Source organism: Miscanthus floridulus, chromosome 6, assembly GCF_019320115.1.
Source record: "Miscanthus floridulus cultivar M001 chromosome 6, ASM1932011v1, whole genome shotgun sequence".
NCBI classification, from domain to species: Eukaryota; Viridiplantae; Streptophyta; class Magnoliopsida; order Poales; family Poaceae; genus Miscanthus; species Miscanthus floridulus.
In genome coordinates, this window is record NC_089585.1 from 96,193,845 (window position 1) to 96,213,520 (window position 19,676).

General features: G+C 43.6%; 1 long non-coding RNA gene across 2 annotated transcripts; it reads right to left on the reverse strand.

The window, feature by feature from the left end:
• Positions 1–1,128: 1,128 nt before the first annotated feature.
• LOC136458706 (uncharacterized) lies at positions 1,129–13,377 on the reverse strand. 2 transcript variants are annotated; one of them, XR_010760042.1, is made up of 4 exons: positions 13,068–13,377; positions 12,797–12,937; positions 2,408–2,548; positions 1,129–1,334 (listed from the first exon to the last, which is right to left on the reverse strand). It is a non-coding gene; the product is annotated as an uncharacterized lncRNA (long non-coding RNA). The 2 variants fall into 2 exon arrangements; XR_010760041.1 differs by lacking the exons at positions 1,129–1,334; positions 2,408–2,548 and adding an exon at positions 11,643–11,723 and having other exon boundaries at positions 13,068–13,369.
• Positions 13,378–19,676: the final 6,299 nt, after the last annotated feature.

The window sequence follows — 19,676 nt, forward strand, 5'->3', positions numbered from 1 at the left end:
ATGACTCACAGTTTTAGCCACCCCAGACTAGACTTGGGGTGTACCAGGGCTAAATGGTAGAGTGGCATTATCCTAGGCTAGCAAGCGGCCAGAATCAGCCCAGTTGACGACGGTCAGCAAAGAAGGCAGATCTTGTGGATATGTAAAACCTCTGCAGAGTGTATGGTTGATCGATCGATACATGTGTCGACTTGTCGGCTATGGACCTTTCCTGGGTTTCGCTTAAACTAGATAGAGAGATGAGTCCTTCTCTTCTTCCCCCATGAGAGAGTGTCGGTCGTAGCCAGGGGCTACGGGCCTTGAGGCAGTGCCGAGAGGCAGTTGGCCTGTTGACTAAGCAAGGGTATGGTGATGGTGTGGACATGGTGGTATATCGATCCCAGGATCAAAACCTAGCTCTGGAAGGGAATGGGGTGGAATGTGTGTGGGAATGGTGTTAAAACTTGACCAACTATTATTATATACTTGATATGCTAAAACATAGGAAACCCCAGCCTTATAGGTTCCTTTTGAATATATCCAACATGCATCCAATTTCCACAAAGCAATGCTCATAGAGATCGTCAACGAAGGCAAGCCTTGGTTTATGCATTAAACCATTACCTTGTTTACTTTGAAAAGTTTATCACCTATGTTACCTATTGCATTAAGTTGATTTATTCAAATGTTACCTACTTGATGCATTGCCTACCTTGTTAATTGTTTACCATCCTTGAAGATGATTTCATTTACAAAGGCGTAGAATGCTTAGTATGCTTTATGGTAGGTTTTCAAAGTAAAAGTTTCGATACACTCAAATATGGCATTCTGGCTAAAGAAAGAAAGAAGATAGAATGAATTAGAGACTAGTCGGGTGACTTATCTTGAATGTTGGGTAATGTTGCCGACTATGTCGCTTAAAGGCCACTCATGTCACAGAACCGACCAATTTATAAGAGCACAAGTACAAAAACAATCGCCGAAACGATCAAATTCTCGAACTTGAGCCCATATAAACCCGGTAGTCAACCGAAATCTCGAAGGATTTCAAACCAACTTGCATACAACCAAGATCACAGTAATCCAACATAACATATCGTACGTTACAACATTTCGCAGATGTTCACAAATAGATTACATCATCACAGAGTCATTGTTATTACAAAACAAGTCTTGTAAAACATGCGGAAGCAAATAGTTTAACTCACACACCGAGTTCAAATACACATACTGGTTGGTTGATCACAGACCGCAAAAGCATTCAGATAAGAGAGAGGAGATCATGCCCATGATCTAGTCCTCATCACCCGCCGGGTGGAGACAGTACTTGCAGAATCCCTGATATAGAAGGTCATCTGCAACAAAAGGGAATAAACCCTGAGTACGGGAATGTACTCAGCTAGACTTACCCGTCGAAAACCAAACAAATGACACCAAGGATTATGCATAGCTTAATGTAGTGGAGCTGGCTGACCCTTTCTTTTTGTAGAAAAGCATAAGTAATAATGATCAACTCTTAACCTGAACTAGCAGTGACTTTTTAGCCATTAACCTGTCATCTATATTAGCACCTGTACTAAGCAATCATTTTATTAGGGTGCAAACATTAATAACCATATCAGGTATTCATTGTGGCAACCTTATCATCATCCATTTAACCATATCGTTAAATTAATTGAATCTACGTTGCCGCTGCTCAGTCAAGTTCTCACTATCTGGGAGAGACGGCGATTCGAATCGATTCCTATCCAGCTGGAGGGGTATTCCTAAACACAAACCCTGCTTCCCCCGTCAGGGTCGCAAACAAGTCACCTTTGGTACGATTCAGGAGTCGCGAGTCCGAACAGATCGACATTCTCAGAGACCCACTCTGCCAAGGTTGTTCGGGACTCTAACCCGCCTTGGACTTATGCCAATGGCTCTCCGCACATCCTTACTACCTCCAGAATGTCGCCACTGCTCGCGTCCCCGGCCTGAGTCGAGCTACTAGGCTTCGCGGTCGGAACGACTTATCCGGCCAGCTAAGTGTTAGGCTGCGTTCAACATGACATGAGGACGTACAGCGTATCGGTCCTTAAACGACTCAGACGGAGTCACTATGTTCAAACCTACACAAGACCCCGCCCGGTCTTAATTCATTATTCACATGGTTCTTTTCCACGATAGCAAATATAGCCAACCGTGATCCACCTCATCCTAAAGCTCGCAGGTGACAGGAAATCACCTGACTTCTACCGCACTAAGCATGGCTAAGCATTTAACCCGTTCCTGAACTTAATTAGGATTCCAGTGCGATATCTGGACAAGGAAGGATATATAATGCAGCAATTGGTTCCAACCAATTCCTATACTTAATGCATCATCAACAATAAAAGATACTCAATGTATTTGTGAAAACATAGGAGGCTTAATATGCTCCGGGGCTTGCCTTTCAGGAATGAGGAAGGCTGGTGGTCAGGGCACTCGGGCAATTCCTCCGCGGCGACTGCTTCGTCGGCTTCCTGCACCTCGGGTTCCTCCTCCTAGTTGGCTCCCTCGAACTCCAGCAACGTCACTCCCTCCGGCACACCTATTGCATGAATGCGCAAGATAAATATCATGGATGCACATGTACGAATGTCGGGGATGCTCGGGGAATGCACATGTTCGCTGTAGTTTGCATATTCCAACTTAAGCCCTATTCAAATCACTTTACTTACCAAGTTTATACAACCTAATGTATAATTGCTCATCTTCAGTTAACGACCTAGCACCTGCACCTAAGCATATTCTCAAGTTAGGCTAACCCCTAAACAATCAACGAGAACATTGCAACCACATACACTCAAGCAATTGTATTTCAGCAAAATGAATACTATGTAGCGGTGCAGTAAACTAGCTATAACTGGAGATTTATAAATCCAATTGATATGCAACAAGACAATCTGGAAAGCTTATAAAATTGTCTACAAAACATTTTCAGACCTCAAAGCATGATTCAAACCTTTACCAGGTCGAATTCATCAATCAACAGAAGTCTATCCTCACAAGGCAGAGAATCAGCAAAAACTGCAACCTAACTTTAAACAGCTGTAGTTTCTAAACTACTAGGCCAAATGCCCTCCAATTTTGACAGGAGCTAGCTACCTAATTTAACTACAACTCTTGTATTCAACTCATTCACAGAAAACCAAAATATCATGGGGAACTTTCTAAAGTCCCCAGATCTGTCCAGAGGGACATAATGCCAACAATTAATTAGCAACCTATGATGTAAACATATAATTAGACAAAACCAACTTTACTAACTTATCACACATACCATAAGAACACCAGAAAGTAAAGTGTTCATCACCAAAACATTTCTTTTAATACCTTTCTTAATTTATTTAATTAATTAAAGGCAATGGTAAACTTGTATGAATACTACACCATTAAATCTACAAAAATTACAGTAGCTACTACAAGCTCTAAGTAGACTACCATAAATATTTCACACCATTTGAGCAAATATAAAAGCCTACACAAAAATGATAAGGCATAATGGCTTAAAATGGCATAATTAGGAAACCCTAATGAAAAGTGTCAAGCAACAGATTTCATATTTTTCCTAGCATCCTTAGGGTATTAGGATACTACCTACGAATTTTCATGGCCATTAGATTCATAGATTAATTACTAAAATTTACACAAGAATCACCCGATGATAAAAGAAAATCTATAACTCAAAAACTACACATGCAATGACTCTCAAATTTTAACCAGAGCTTCTACTATACAAGACTAGCTTACCCACAAAATTTCATAATTTTTGGATCACAGAAACTCAAGATATGATTTAAACAAGTTTGCATGCAATCAAAAACACTTTTCAAGTTCCTATTTAATTCACCCAAAATTTCTACATAACATGCTCAAGATATATTTTTATTAAATACTAGACCTAACAGTGAGTCTAACAAAATTGGAAGTACTCAATTTGGATCTACACATTTGAAGATATGGATTTTACAACATTGCATTCAAATCTGTAAAACTGAACTATCTTTCTAACTCAGTCACTGACAAGCGGGGTCCGTCAGTCAGCCGGGCCCGCATGTAAGTGAAAGGAAAACAGAGCACAGCGGCTGCGACGGCGCGGGCATGGCATAGCTCACCGGCGGCTACGTCTCCGGCGAAACCAGAGCCACCGTCGTGCTCACCACGACGAGCCGCACCCGTGGGTGCCTCGGGTTCGGTCTCTACCGGCCTCTACCTACAGCGACGACGTGCACGGCGGACGGCGACGAGGCTGCGGTGGAACTCCGGCGACGGCGAGCCTACATTGCCCCACCCAAGCACGGTATGAGTTACACGGTTACATGGAGAAACTATCCGAGAAGAAAAATGGGAAAGGGGAAGCCTCAAGTGCTCCAGCCACGGTGAGCTCGATCTCCGGTGAGGTCGAGTCATGGCGGCGGCGGATTCGGCGAATGAGCCATCAACTCCGTTTGATAGGCTCTACTAGAGGGTGGACGAGGTAAAGGAGATGGTGGGGAATCTGTGGACGAGATGGAGTGAGTCGCGATGCGGTGGCGAGCGCGCGAGAGCTCGACGGAGCTCTTGCCAGAAATGGCGCACGGCCACGGAGAAGAAGAAGTACGGCCTCTACCTTGACTTTATGGCTCCACGGTGAGGTGGACGAGGCAGAGGAGTACACGGCGGAGCTGTGGGTGAGAGCTTGCTGACGGTGGTGCCACGGCGAGCCTGCTCGAGCGCGGCGGAGCAAGCAGCCGGCAAAGGCGTCGGCGCTGTGCTGCTGCGGCTGCGACGGAGAAGGAAGGAGAGTGAATGGGAGGGCAGAGAGCGTGCGGGCATGCTCCACTTCAAGCCGGCCAGCGCGCGGTGCGGTCAGGCCAAGCCAGGCGCGTGGCGGCAACCTTCTGGCCGCGGTCGGCCATGACCGGCCTGAATTTTTCGATTCAGGTTACTACAGTACCGACTGACATGCGATATTTGGTGGTGATTAACTCCTAAACCGTGCTGATCTAGATCATGTCATAGTTAACAAAGATGGAGATCTACATGTGGTCTACAACTTTCACAATTGGAGCTCGAGCTGGTTCGGCTTGGTTTGTGAGATACAATGCTCCAAACATCGACACATGAAACTGAAAACCGGTTTCAGACTTAGAAAATTTTCAGAGTTTCAACATAGATCTCAAAACTGACTTGTGGACCATTTTTGAACATGTTGTGCACATTTTCATGAGATGGCCATAAAATAACTTTTGTTCCTTATATAATTCTCTACAACTTTGCTTTAGGTTGCTCAGACATGCAAACATCCTAAGCTACACTTTTAAAACAGTCAAACACAGGAGCTCTAGGGGTCCAAATTGGTCAACCATGACTTGGAAACCTAATTAGTCAAAATGATCAACATAAGCATTGTTCCTAATGACATTCTATGTGTAACTAAGTTACTTAGGATGATTATTAGCCACACCACACATTGGTCACACAAGAATCAAGCAAGGTGTGTACTGAAACAATGAAAAACACATGAAATGTTACAACTGTTTCATAGTCATGTTTCACTTGTTTCATGATTGGGTTGCATAGCACTAACTAACCTTGTTTCACTAAGTGAGTGGCACATGTTGCACTTAAGTGTTGCACACTTTACATTTCATAAAAGAACAACACACATGAAATATACAAAACGTTGCAGTGTTTCGAAATTATGTTTCATGTGCTATAAGTTCACGAAGGGATGCATGATGCTCATGTTCATGAAATGCAGTGCAAATGTGGAAGCTAAACACCTGGGGTGTTACGGCCCTCCCCCCTTATAAAAATCTCATCCCGAGATTTGAAAAGCGTACCATTGTTGATAGAATTCCTTATAACCATCCCTCAAATAGTCTTCCCTTTCCCACGTTGCATCGCGTTCACTACCCTGATTGCTCCACATGACTTTATAGAACTTGACTACCCGACTCCGAGTCACTCGCTCACGAGTGTCAATCACTCGAACCGGCTTTTCTTCAAAGGTCAAATCAGATTTTAACTCGATATCCCCCAATGGAACTCTCTCTTCAGGGACGCGAAGACATTTCTTCAATTGGGATACATGAAAGACATTGAAGATAGCACTCATCTCAGGAGGTAATTGAATCTTGTACGCCACTTTACCACTTTGTCCAATGATTTCAAACGGACCAACATATCTCGGCGCAAGCTTTCGCTTCACACCAAAGCGTTGGACACTCTTCATAGGTGAGACTTTCAGATAAACGAAGTCTCCAACTTCGAATTCAATAGGTTTTCTACGTCGATCAGCATAACTTTTCTGCCTAGCTTGAGCTGCGGCCATGTGGGTTTGGATAGTACGGACTTGTTCTTCGGCTTCTTGAACAAAATCAATTCCATAATATCTCCTTTCACTGGCTTCTACCCAGTTCAACGGGGTTCTACACTTCCGGCCATACAAAGCTTCAAATGGTGCCATCTTTATGCTCTCTTGATAACTATTATTGTACGAGAATTCAGCTAGGGGCAACCATTTTTCCCATGAGCCCTTAGCCGAGATGACACAAGCTCTCAACATATCTTCTAAGATTTGATTCACCCGTTCAGTTTGCCCATTGGTTTGCGGATGATAGGCAGAACTTCTTACGAGCTTAGTCCCTAATAATCCATGTAAGTGCTCCCAAAAGCGAGCAGTGAACTGTGGTCCTCTATCCGAGACAATAGTACGAGGGATCCCATGAAGTCGGACTATCTGGTTGAAGTACAACTCCGCGTAGTCGGTTGGACGAAAGTCTATGCGGACCGGAATGAAGTGTGCCGACTTGGTCAGTCGGTCCACAATTACCCAAATTGAGTTAAAATTCCTCTGAGTGGTAGGGAGTCCAACTATAAAATCCATACTTATCTCTTCCCATTTCCAACCAGGAATAGAGAGTGGCTGAAGTAATCCAGCTTTCATGTGTACCGCCTTGACCCGACAACAAGTGTCACACCTAGCCACATAAGCGGCTATCTCTTTCTTCATTTTGGTCCACCAAAATCGCGGCTTTAAATCATGATATATTTTACTACTACCCGGATGAATAGATAACTTAGAGGAATGAGCTTCGGATATGATTTGGTTTCTGAGCTCTCTATCCTTCGGAACTACCAACCTATCCTTGAACCATAACACGCCTTCCTCATCGACTCGAAAATGTTTGGTTTCTTGCTCTTTCATCTTGCGCTTGATGTGAAACACACCTGCATCTGTCTTCTGTAGCTCGATAATTCGACTCTGTAGAGTACAACTGACAGTGATGTTGTGCAGGACTGCAGGATGAAGAAGCTTTGACAAATGGACATCACTCTCAATTAACGAGTGGCAATGGGACTTTCTGCTTAAGGCGTCCGCGACGACGTTTGCCTTGCCAGGGTGATAGTGCACTTGAAGGTTATAATCCTTGATCAACTCGAGCCATCTTCTCTGACGCATATTTAACTCTGGTTGAGTGAAGATGTACTTGAGACTTTTGTGATCAGTGTAGATGTTGCACACATTGCCAAGTAGATAATGTCTCCAGGCCTTCAAAGCATGAACAACTGCAGCGAGTTCCAAGTCATGCGTTGGATAATTCACTTCATGCTTCCTAAGTTGGCGAGAGGTATAAGCGATGACTCTACCCTCTTGCATAAGAACACCTCCTAACCCAATACCTGATGCATCACAGAACACATCAAAAGGTTTCTCGATATCCGGTTGCGCCAAAACCGGAGCCGATGTTAGAAGAGTTCGCAGGGTATGGAAAGCCGCATCACACTCAGGAGTCCAGACAAACTTCATGTCTTTTTGCAGCAATCGAGTCATAGGCTTGGCTATTTTAGAGAAATCTGGGATGAAGCGACGATAATAGCCAGCCAACCCCAGAAAACTCCGAACCTCGTGCACCGAGATGGGAGCCTTCCAGTTCAGTACTTCTTGCACCTTGGTGGGATCAACCATAATTCCACCATCGGACAACACGTGTCCAAGAAAAGGTACCTCACGAAGCCAAAATTCACATTTGCTGAACTTTGCATACAGCTGGTGTTCTCGCAATCTAGTAAGAACCACCCGCAAATGTTCAACATGATCTTCTTCATTCTCAGAATAGACCAGGATATCATCTATAAATACCACCACAAATTTGTCCAACTCGGGCATAAACACTGAATTCATCAGATACATAAAATGTGCGGGGGCATTGGTCAATCCAAAAGACATAACCAGGTACTCATATAGACCATATCTTGTAGAGAATGCGGTTTTTGGAACATCCTCAGGCCGAATTTTGATTTGATGATACCCAGATCTCAAATCAATCTTGGAAAAGACTTTTGCCTTAGACAACTGATCAAATAAGATATCTATGCGTGGCAGAGGGTACTTATTCTTGATTGTAACTGCATTCAAGGGTCTATAATCTACACACATGCGTAGAGATTGATCCTTCTTCTTCACAAAGATGGCTGGGCACCCCCACGTAGATGAACTAGGGCGGATAAGGCCTTTCTTTAGCAGTTCATTCAACTGGGTCTTAAGTTCAGCTAGTTCATTGGGAGGCATTCTATATGGCCTTCTAGAGATGGGAGCTGTACCAGGAAGCAACTCTATCTTGAATTCTACTTCTCGATCCGGGGGCAATCCAGGCAAATCATCGGGGAAAACATCCGGAAAGTCACACACGACAGGGATATCTGCCAGAGACTTTGCTTGCACCACATTGGTCGTGCAAGAAAGACTGATATCCTTGGGTAACTGTACTAGAAAACCCTCCTGATTGCTCGGATCTCTGAGCATAACTACCCTAGTGGATGTATCGATAAGCACTCCATGACGGCTCATCCAGTTCATTCCCAATATCACGTCGATACCTAGCCCCGGTAAAATTACCAGATCAACCTGATAACTTTGCCCTTCTATCACAAATTGTACATCCCCAACTACCAGCTTGGTTGGAATAATACCACTGGCAGCCCTAATACAATAATCCTCACCCTCAACAGTATATGTTTTCTGCATAAACTTGGATGCAAATGATGGACTAATGAAGGAATGCGAAGCACCTGAATCAAATAGTACAACTGCGGGGTGTTGGTCAATTAGAAACTTACCGGCAGTCACTACCTCACCTAAAGGAATCTCAGTAATATTTGTGTGGTTCACTTGTCCTTGACGGCCACCCTGGTAATTATTCTTCTTAGGGTAAGGGCATTCCCTTGCCCAGTGGCCTGTCTTATTGCAATTCCAGCACGGCATGTTGCTTGGTGGAGCTCTGGAACTGCCCTGACTGGTAGTGCCCTTGGGAAGAGCAACTGTAAATGCCTTGCGAAACCCAGTCTTGGCGGGATTCTTCTTCTGCGGGGGGCGAAACTTGGCGGCTGATGCTGGAGGACGGAATGGAGCCCTTTGTGCGACGGGAGCCTTAGATTGTGAGGCACCCGCCTCATAGGCCCTCTTACGACTTTTTGAAGCAGCATACACAGCATTGTTGTTCTCTTGCGATAAAGCATCGCTCACAAACTCATTAAAATGAGCGCACTTGCAATTTCCCATGGTCTTCATCAGTTTGGGGCTAAGTCCCCGCTTGAAGCTTGCAATCTTCTTGGCATCTGTGTCCACAAACTCGGTAGCATACCTTGCAAGGTTGTTGAAAGCTTGCAGGTATTCGTTCAGGCTCTTGTTTCCCTGAGTCAGCTTCATGAACTCTGTATGTTTGATCGCCATAAGACCAGGAGGAATGTAATTTCCCCTGAAAGCAGACTTGAACTGATCCCATGTGATTTGGGCATTAGCAGGCATAGTGGACCGATGATGACTCCACCAAATGCCAGCAGGCCCATGAAGTTGATGCGATGCGTACTCAGTTTTTAGCACCTCAGTCAAGCGGAGCAGACGGAACTTCTGCTCGAGAGTATTCAACCACTCATCAGCTTGTAGAGGCTCCTCAGCCTCCTTGAAGATTGGGGGTTTCGTGTCAAGGAAATCCTTGAAATCACGGTATTGATTTGGATCCGGTCCTTGGCGTGGACCACGGCCATCACGATTCGCGATCGTACGGAGGGCCTCGGCCATAGTGCGCTGTCCTTCCGCAAGCATTGCTATTAGTTCCGTTGGTGTGGGTGGTGGTGGCGGAAGATCATCATCATCACTCGCACCGGTGGAACGAGTACGAGGCATCTGCACAATGCACAATCAGTAATTATTGATGATGTCAGCACATTGGAGAAGAACAATATAATCGTGCCAAACTGTATTTACTGACGAGAAGGAAAACTTCATACAATAAACAGAGGCAATAATTCATTCTCCAATCACCACATCATCAAGTAAATTACTAGCGCTATACGCAGTGCATTCCAACATGACAAGTTTTAAACTTCACCATTACGATACGCATCCCAAAGGGAGCGAATTGAGGTACTTTACCAGTATGACTGCAAAAGCTTAACTAGTGAGACTTGCTAACGAACTACTCGTCGAAGTGATTACTGTCCACATTGGAGACACCTTGGACTTCTTCTGGGTATTCCTCTCCTTCAAACTTCTTGCCGAGAGATTTCACTTTATACTTAGGATAAGCAATTATAAGGGAGGGAGTAATGCAATATGAATGTCATGAGTGAATATGATGCATGCTCGTTCCGTACGTCTTCACAAACCTAAGAAATTTTAAGCTTTAGCGGACTATACGGTGGCATACATACGTTCTCTCAATTAGCGGTAACTAGTCGATCTACATGGTGCGTTGTTAGCGTACCTGCAGAAAAACTTCATTGCAGCCCAACCCAACAAGATATAATGCTAATTACACAAGTAGTACTAAGATACTCTCCATATATACATCCCCCGATATATATACTTCGGTATCCAAACTACCCGAGAAATGTACCCACAATTAAGTACTTTCATATATACATGTATACAACATGTAAATACTCCAGTAACCACAACTAACTCTCCCCTAGACCGACGGTTGGACGGTCATGCTCTCGCAACTCACACTTACCTTAGCGTAGAGGCAATTGATCCATACATTACCATTCAAATGAATGGCATCCATGCAATATCACGCCGCATGGACGACAAAATAGAAATAATCAATTCCCCCAGTTAGTAATTATATATAAGCCACCTAAAAGTCCTTAAGTGGGCTATAGGGGATGTGATCACCAGTATACCATAAAAATTTTTAGTTTTGAACACTTATATATAACTATAAGTTTGAAAACCATTTTAACAACAAAAGCTTTTTGTTTTAATTAGCCGTAAGACATGTTTAATGTTGAATCTAGCTCTGATGCCAGCTGTCACAGAACCGACCAATTTATAAGAGCACAAGTACAAAAACAATCGCCGAAACGATCAAATTCTCGAACTTGAGCCCATATAAACCCGGTAGTCAACCGAAATCTCGAAGGATTTCAAACCAACTTGCATACAACCAAGATCACAGTAATCCAACATAACATATCGTACGTTACAACATTTCGCAGATGTTCGCAAATAGATTACATCATCACAGAGTCATTGTTATTACAAAACAAGTCTTGTAAAACATGCGGAAGCAAATAGTTTAACTCACACACCGAGTTCAAATACACATACTGGTTGGTTGATCACAGAACGCAAAAGCATTCAGATAAGAGAGAGGAGATCATGCCCATGATCTAGTCCTCATCACCCGCCGGGTGGAGACAGTACTTGCAGAATCCCTGATATAGAAGGTCATCTGCAACAAAAGGGAATAAACCCTGAGTACGGGAATGTACTCAGCTAGACTTACCCGTCGAAAACCAAACAAATGACACCAAGGATTATGCATAGCTTAATGTAGTGGAGCTGGCTGACCCTTTCTTTTTGCAGAAAAGCATAAGTAATAATGATCAACTCTTAACCTGAACTAGCAGTGACTTTTTAGCCATTAACCTGTCATCTATATTAGCACCTGTACTAAGCAATCATTTTATTAGGGTGCAAACATTAATAACCATATCAGGTATTCATTGTGGCAACCTTATCATCATCCATTTAACCATATCGTTAAATTAATTGAATCTACGTTGCCGCTGCTCAGTCAAGTTCTCACTATTCGGGAGAGACGGCGATTCGAATCGATTCCTATCCAGCTGGAGGGGTATTCCTAAACACAAACCCTGCTTCCCCCGTCAGGGTCGCAAACAAGTCACCTTTGGTACGATTCAGGAGTCGCGAGTCCGAACAGATCGACATTCTCAGAGACCCACTCTGCCAAGGTTGTTCGGGACTCTAACCCGCCTTGGACTTATGCCAATGGCTCTCCGCACATCCTTACTACCTCCAGAATGTCGCCACTGCTCGCGTCCCCGGCCTGAGTCGAGCTACTAGGCTTCGCGGTCGGAACGACTTATCCGGCCAGCTAAGTGTTAGGCTGCGTTCAACATGACATGAGGACGTACAGCGTATCGGTCCTTAAACGACTCAGACGGAGTCACTATGTTCAAACCTACACAAGACCCCGCCCGGTCTTAATTCATTATTCACATGGTTCTTTTCCACGATAGCAAATATAGCCAACCGTGATCCACCTCATCCTAAAGCTCGCAGGTGACAGGAAATCACCTGACTTCTACCGCACTAAGCATGGCTAAGCATTTAACCCGTTCCTGAACTTAATTAGGATTCCAGTGCGATATCTGGACAAGGAAGGATATATAATGCAGCAATTGGTTCCAACCAATTCCTATACTTAATGCATCATCAACAATAAAAGATACTCAATGTATTTGTGAAAACATAGGAGGCTTAATATGCTCCGGGGCTTGCCTTTCAGGAATGAGGAAGGCTGGTGGTCAGGGCACTCGGGCAATTCCTCCGCGGCGACTGCTTCGTCGGCTTCCTGCACCTCGGGTTCCTCCTCCTGGTTGGCTCCCTCGAACTCCAGCAACGTCACTCCCTCCGGCACACCTATTGCATGAATGCACAAGATAAATATCATGGATGCACATGTACGAATGTCGGGGATGCTCGGGGAATGCACATGTTCGCTGTAGTTTGCATATTCCAACTTAAGCCCTATTCAAATCACTTTACTTACCAAGTTTATACAACCTAATGTATAATTGCTCATCTTCAGTTAACGACCTAGCACCTGCACCTAAGCATATTCTCAAGTTAGGCTAACCCCTAAACAATCAACGAGAACATTGCAACCACATACACTCAAGCAATTGTATTTCAGCAAAATGAATACTATGTAGCGGTGCAGTAAACTAGCTATAACTGGAGATTTATAAATCCAATTGATATGCAACAAGACAATCTGGAAAGCTTATAAAATTGTCTACAAAACATTTTCAGACCTCAAAGCATGATTCAAACCTTTACCAGGTCGAATTCATCAATCAACAGAAGTCTATCCTCACAAGGCAGAGAATCAGCAAAAACTGCAACCTAACTTTAAACAGCTGTAGTTTCTAAACTACTAGGCCAAATGCCCTCCAATTTTGACAGGAGCTAGCTACCTAATTTAACTACAACTCTTGTATTCAACTCATTCACAGAAAACCAAAATATCATGGGGAACTTTCTAAAGTCCCCAGATCTGTCCAGAGGGACATAATGCCAACAATTAATTAGCAACCTATGATGTAAACATATAATTAGACAAAACCAACTTTACTAACTTATCACACATACCATAAGAACACCAGAAAGTAAAGTGTTCATCACCAAAACATTTCTTTTAATACCTTTCTTAATTTATTTAATTAATTAAAGGCAATGGTAAACTTGTATGAATACTACACCATTAAATCTACAAAAATTACAGTAGCTACTACAAGCTCTAAGTAGACTACCATAAATATTTCACACCATTTGAGCAAATATAAAAGCCTACACAAAAATGATAAGGCATAATGGCTTAAAATGGCATAATTAGGAAACCCTAATGAAAGTGTCAAGCAACAGATTTCATATTTTTCCTAGCATCCTTAGGGTATTAGGATACTACCTACGAATTTTCATGGCCATTGGATTCATAGATTAATTACTAAAATTTACACAAGAATCACCCGATGATAAAAGGAAAATCTATAACTCAAAAACTACACATGCAATGACTCTCAAATTTTAACCAGAGCTTCTACTATACAAGACTAGCTTACCCACAAAATTTCATAATTTTTGGATCACAGAAACTCAAGATATGATTTAAACAAGTTTGCATGCAATCAAAAACACTTTTCAAGTTCCTATTTAATTCACCCAAAATTTCTACATAACATGCTCAAGATATATTTTTATTAAATACTAGACCTAACAGTGAGTCTAACAAAATTGGAAGTACTCAATTTGGATCTACACATTTGAAGATATGGATTTTACAACATTGCATTCAAATCTGTAAAACTGAACTATCTTTCTAACTCAGTCACTGACAAGCGGGGTCCGTCAGTCAGCCGGGCCCGCATGTAAGTGAAAGGAAAACAGAGCACAGCGGCTGCGACGGCGCGGGCATGGCATAGCTCACCGGCGGCTACGTCTCCGGCGAAACCAGAGCCACCGTCGTGCTCACCACGACGAGCCACACCCGTGGGTGCCTCGGGTTCGGTCTCTACCGGCCTCTACCTACAGTGACGACGTGCACGGCGGACGGCGACGAGGCTGCGGTGGAACTCCGGCGACGGCGAGCCTACATTGCCCCACCCAAGCACGGTATGAGTTACACGGTTACATGGAGAAACTATCCGAGAAGAAAAATGGGAAAGGGGAAGCCTCAAGTGCTCCAGCCACGGTGAGCTCGATCTCCGGTGAGGTCGAGTCATGGCGGCGGCGGATTCGGCGAATGAGCCATCAACTCCATTCGATAGGCTCTACTAGAGGGTGGACGAGGTAAAGGAGATGGTGGGGAATCTGTGGACGAGATGGAGTGAGTCGTGATGCGGTGGCGAGCGCGCGAGAGCTCGACGGAGCTCTTGCCGGAAATGGCGCACGGCCACGGAGAAGAAGAAGTACGGCCTCTACCTTGACTTTATGGCTCCACGGTGAGGTGGACGAGGCAGAGGAGTACACGGCGGAGCTGTGGGTGAGAGCTTGCTGACGGTGGTGCCACGGCGAGCCTGCTCGAGCGCGGCGGAGCAAGCAGCCGGCAAAGGCGTCGGCGCTGTGCTGCTGCGGCTGCGACGGAGAAGGAAGGAGAGTGAATGGGAGGGCAGAGAGCGTGCGGGCGTGCTCCACTTCAAGCCGGCCAGCGCGCGGTGCGGTCAGGCCAAGCCAGGCGCGTGGCGGCCACGCGGCGGCAACCTTCTGGCCGCGGTCGGCCATGACCGGCCTGAATTTTTCGATTCAGGTTACTACAGTACCGACTGACATGCGATATTTGGTGGTGATTAACTCCTAAACCGTGCTGATCTAGATCATGTCATAGTTAACAAAGATGGAGATCTACATGTGGTCTACAACTTTCACAATTGGAGCTCGAGCTGGTTCGGCTTGGTTTGTGAGATACAATGCTCCAAACATCGACACATGAAACTGAAAACCGGTTTCAGACTTAGAAAATTTTCAGAGTTTCAACATAGATCTCAAAACTGACTTGTGGACCATTTTTGAACATGTTGTGCACATTTTCATGAGATGGCCATAAAATAACTTTTGTTCCTTATATAATTCTCTACAACTTTGCTTTAGGTTGCTCAGACATGCAAACATCCTAAGCTACACTTTTAAAACAGTCAAACACAGGAGCTCTAGGGGTCCAAATTGGTCAACCATGACTTGGAAACCTAATTAGTCAAAATGATCAACATAAGCATTGTTCCTAATGACATTCTATGTGTAACTAAGTTACTTAGGATGATTATTAGCCACACCACACATTGGTCACACAAGAATCAAGCAAGGTGTGTACTGAAACAATGAAAAACACATGAAATGTTACAACTGTTTCATAGTCATGTTTCACTTGTTTCATGATTGGGTTGCATAGCACTAACTAACCTTGTTTCACTAAGTGAGTGGCACATGTTGCACTTAAGTGTTGCACACTTTACATTTCATAAAAGAACAACACACATGAAATATACAAAACGTTGCAGTGTTTCGAAATTATGTTTCATGTGCTATAAGTTCACGAAGGGATGCATGATGCTCATGTTCATGAAATGCAGTGCAAATGTGGAAGCTAAACACCTGGGGTGTTACAACTCATTGTGGATCTTCTGAATGAGACACTTTATAGTACTGGTCACATACTCCGGTAAGCCTACTTTGGCTAATCCGATACTAAGATGAATGCCCACGCACTGGGAGTGGAGAGATGGTGGGAGTAGCGTGTACCCTCGTGGCTAGAATGTGGCCGGATTAGAGGTGTGCTATGCTCTCGGGTGGCCTAGAGATGGCTTAGTATAGGAGGATCCGATAGCGAGGTTGATATATGCAAGATTAAGTTCTACATATGTCGTGTGATAAGGAATCCCCAGCTGGGACTTGAATTAATTCGAATTGCCAATGCTCTGCGGATATGGAGACTCGTTTCATTACAGAAGCAATGCAGGACTGGTGAATTACTAAAATTTAAGAAAAGGAATGGAATGAGAAGGAATGGAACATGGGATATGAACACTTAGTTTGAGATAATGAACTAAGAAGACTTAGGGGTAAAACTTGAAAATAGGATCAAGAATAGTAAGCTTTTGGCAAAGAACTTTTGAATCTTGCTACATCCTTACCTTGCCCCAACACCTACATCACTAAAGTCTATCACCCCCTTTTACGTCGAGTCAGTCTTGTTGAGTACTTTTGTACTCAGGGTTTGTTAACCCTTGTTGCAGGTGAGTCGCATGCGCAGGCTTGTTTTGGTCCCTGCTGCATGTCAGTGTTTAAAGATGATGACGATGAGGAATGATGAATGGCCTTTGGACAAGGCACTAGTTTGTATGATAAATAATGTTAATGCAATATTATCCCGCTACTATGGTTGTATGACACTTATGGTTTTGTAAGTTTGAAACAACTGGTTTGTAAACTATGTTATCTTAAGACTTCCGCTATATTTTACTCTGATGTATATATTTGAATAAACTGTTGTAATCTGCAATGTCTGTGATTGGGATCCTATTCGAAAAAGATTCATGGATGATTCAGATTTCCCGAGGACACCCGACAGACCTGTTAAGTTGTTGGGAACTCATGTACGCTATCAGAGGTCTGTTGAGACAACGATAAGTACACGTGAGCCCGATTTCTTAGGAGGTTCTGCCACAGCTGGTATCAGAGCAGGTCCTATCTAAGATCATTGTAGGTTACTTTGGAAAACCTTCAAATTGATTTGGATCAAAGAAAGTAAACTTGATATTTTAAAGTTCAAATTTCTTTCTTCTTACCTCTAATCTAGCCTCAATCCTATCTTATTTGAAAGTTCATGGTGGATAATATGATTAGGTTTGTCCTATGTATTAAAAATCTAGTACTTTTGATTATATAAATCGTTTGTACCTAGATTCATAAGATCGATTCATGCATCATGCTTGAACACCTTGTATAATAATTCCCCTTAAAAGTGGTTGGGTAAGTAATGTCAATCCCATTCTTGCTAACCTCCATTATCCTCAAGCTATTCTTATAGTGCTACCCTAACTTCTACAGGCTATGGCAAAGACCAAGATAACCGCACGCAAGTCCACTGGACCTCACGGAGTCCCTCATCACCAGTTGTCACCGTGAAACCATGAGCTTGGTGAAGGAAGTTCTAGGACCTTAGGAGAGGAAGGATCTTCAAGCAATCCCACCAACATCGAGAACCTTACCATGGAGCTCAACACTCTTCATTGAACTCATGCCAAAGATCAAGAGGAGCTGGTGGAAATGCGAAGGTACATCACCATGAACACCGAGTTATGGAATGAAGCCTAGATACGAGAGGATGCGGCCAACGAACACGTCCATGAGTTGGAGTTCTATGTAGAAGACCTGGAGATGGACAATGCCATTCTTCATGAGAATGTTCACATGATGTATGCTCAACTTCATCCACCTCATGGGGATGGTGAAGTTACAGATGAAGAAATGATTGTAAATCCAAGAGAAATCCATGATGAAGAAGAGGAGGAGGATCCTGAGGAATTAGTGTACTTCTTAGATGAAGATGAGGTTTCGTCCGGTATGGACACAGACATCGATGACTGAGAGCTTGGAGTAGTAATAGTTCCTTTACTGCTTTTCTAGTAAACCAGGGTTGTCCTGTGGGATACAAGACATGTAATATAAATAAGTAACCCTTTGTAGCATGAAACCTTTTAACTACTTTCAATAAATAATAATGTAAATCAATGTGTCTCTCTAACAGATGCCTCGTCCTATCACCCAAGCTGGTGCAAGTGGCTCGCATGACAATGATGATATCCCAAATCCTCCACCAATGCCTCCGACTATGGCAGATGCCATAGCCGCACTCGTCAATGCAACGGTAGACAATGCTAGGTTGTTAAGGGAATTGGCTCAGAACCAACTGGTACCACACCCTAATCGTGGCCGCCGTAATAATGGAAATGACGAGTCAACCTATGTTGATTTTACTGACACACGTTCACCTGTGTTCTCTATGGCAGAAGAGCCTTTAGAAGCTGACAATTGGCTTAGGACAATAGAGCAAAAGTTTGAGCTGATTCACTGTACCAAGATTTAGAAACCAAGGTTTGCGGCACAGCAACTCCGAGGAGCTGCTGGTGCCTGGTGGGCAAATTTGATAGCTGTATAGCCCGCTGGTCACCAAATCACCTAGATGGAGTTTAAGGGTGCCTTCAGGGCACACTATATTCTAGATGGTATGATGACCATGAAGTTAGAAGAGTTTTTGGCTCTGAAGTAAGGGGAGCACCCGGTGATGCACTATGTTGGGCGCTTCAATCACCTATCACAGTATGCTATAGAGTATGTGAATACTGACAAGAAGAAGAAGAATCATTTCCTAAGAGGCATGAACACCAAACTTTAGAACATGATGGCAACTTGTGGCAACGCAACTTATCATGAGACAGTCAACATTGCTATTGCTTCGGAAGAGAATTACCGCCGACATAAGGAGGCGAAGAAAAAGAGAGTATCTACTTTCGGATCATCGAGTGGAAAGCGTCAAAAGATAGTCTACCATCCTCATAATCATGGCCATACGCCATTCCGCCCCCAACAAAGCCAAAGCAGGCAGCAAATCTTTATTCCCCCTGCAATTAAAACGCCTTATCCTCATCAAGCACCACAGCAGCAAAATAATACAAATAATGCAAACCGCACTGCTACTCCCCAGAATCACAATTATCCATGTTATAATTGTGGTAAACCCAGACACTTTTCTCGAGAATGTCCGTATCCCAGGAAGAATAATCCTGATGCACCTAAAGCCCCTGTTCCTCAAGCTCAGAATCAGTACAAGGGCAATGCTCCGAACAGTCAGAAGGGTCAGGCTGAGAAGAAAACTGGAAGGGTCTTCTATACTCAGGTGGAATCTATTCCAGAAGGAGAACCAATAATGATGGGTATGTTTCCCATTGCTAAGCATCCTGCAATTACCTCATTTGATTTTGGTGCATCCCATACATTCATCAATCATACATTTGTTGTGAAGCATGGGATAACTATTGGGGAAACAAAAGAACCATATCATATACAGTCGCCCAGGGGATGAATCTGTACAAGGGAGGTAGTT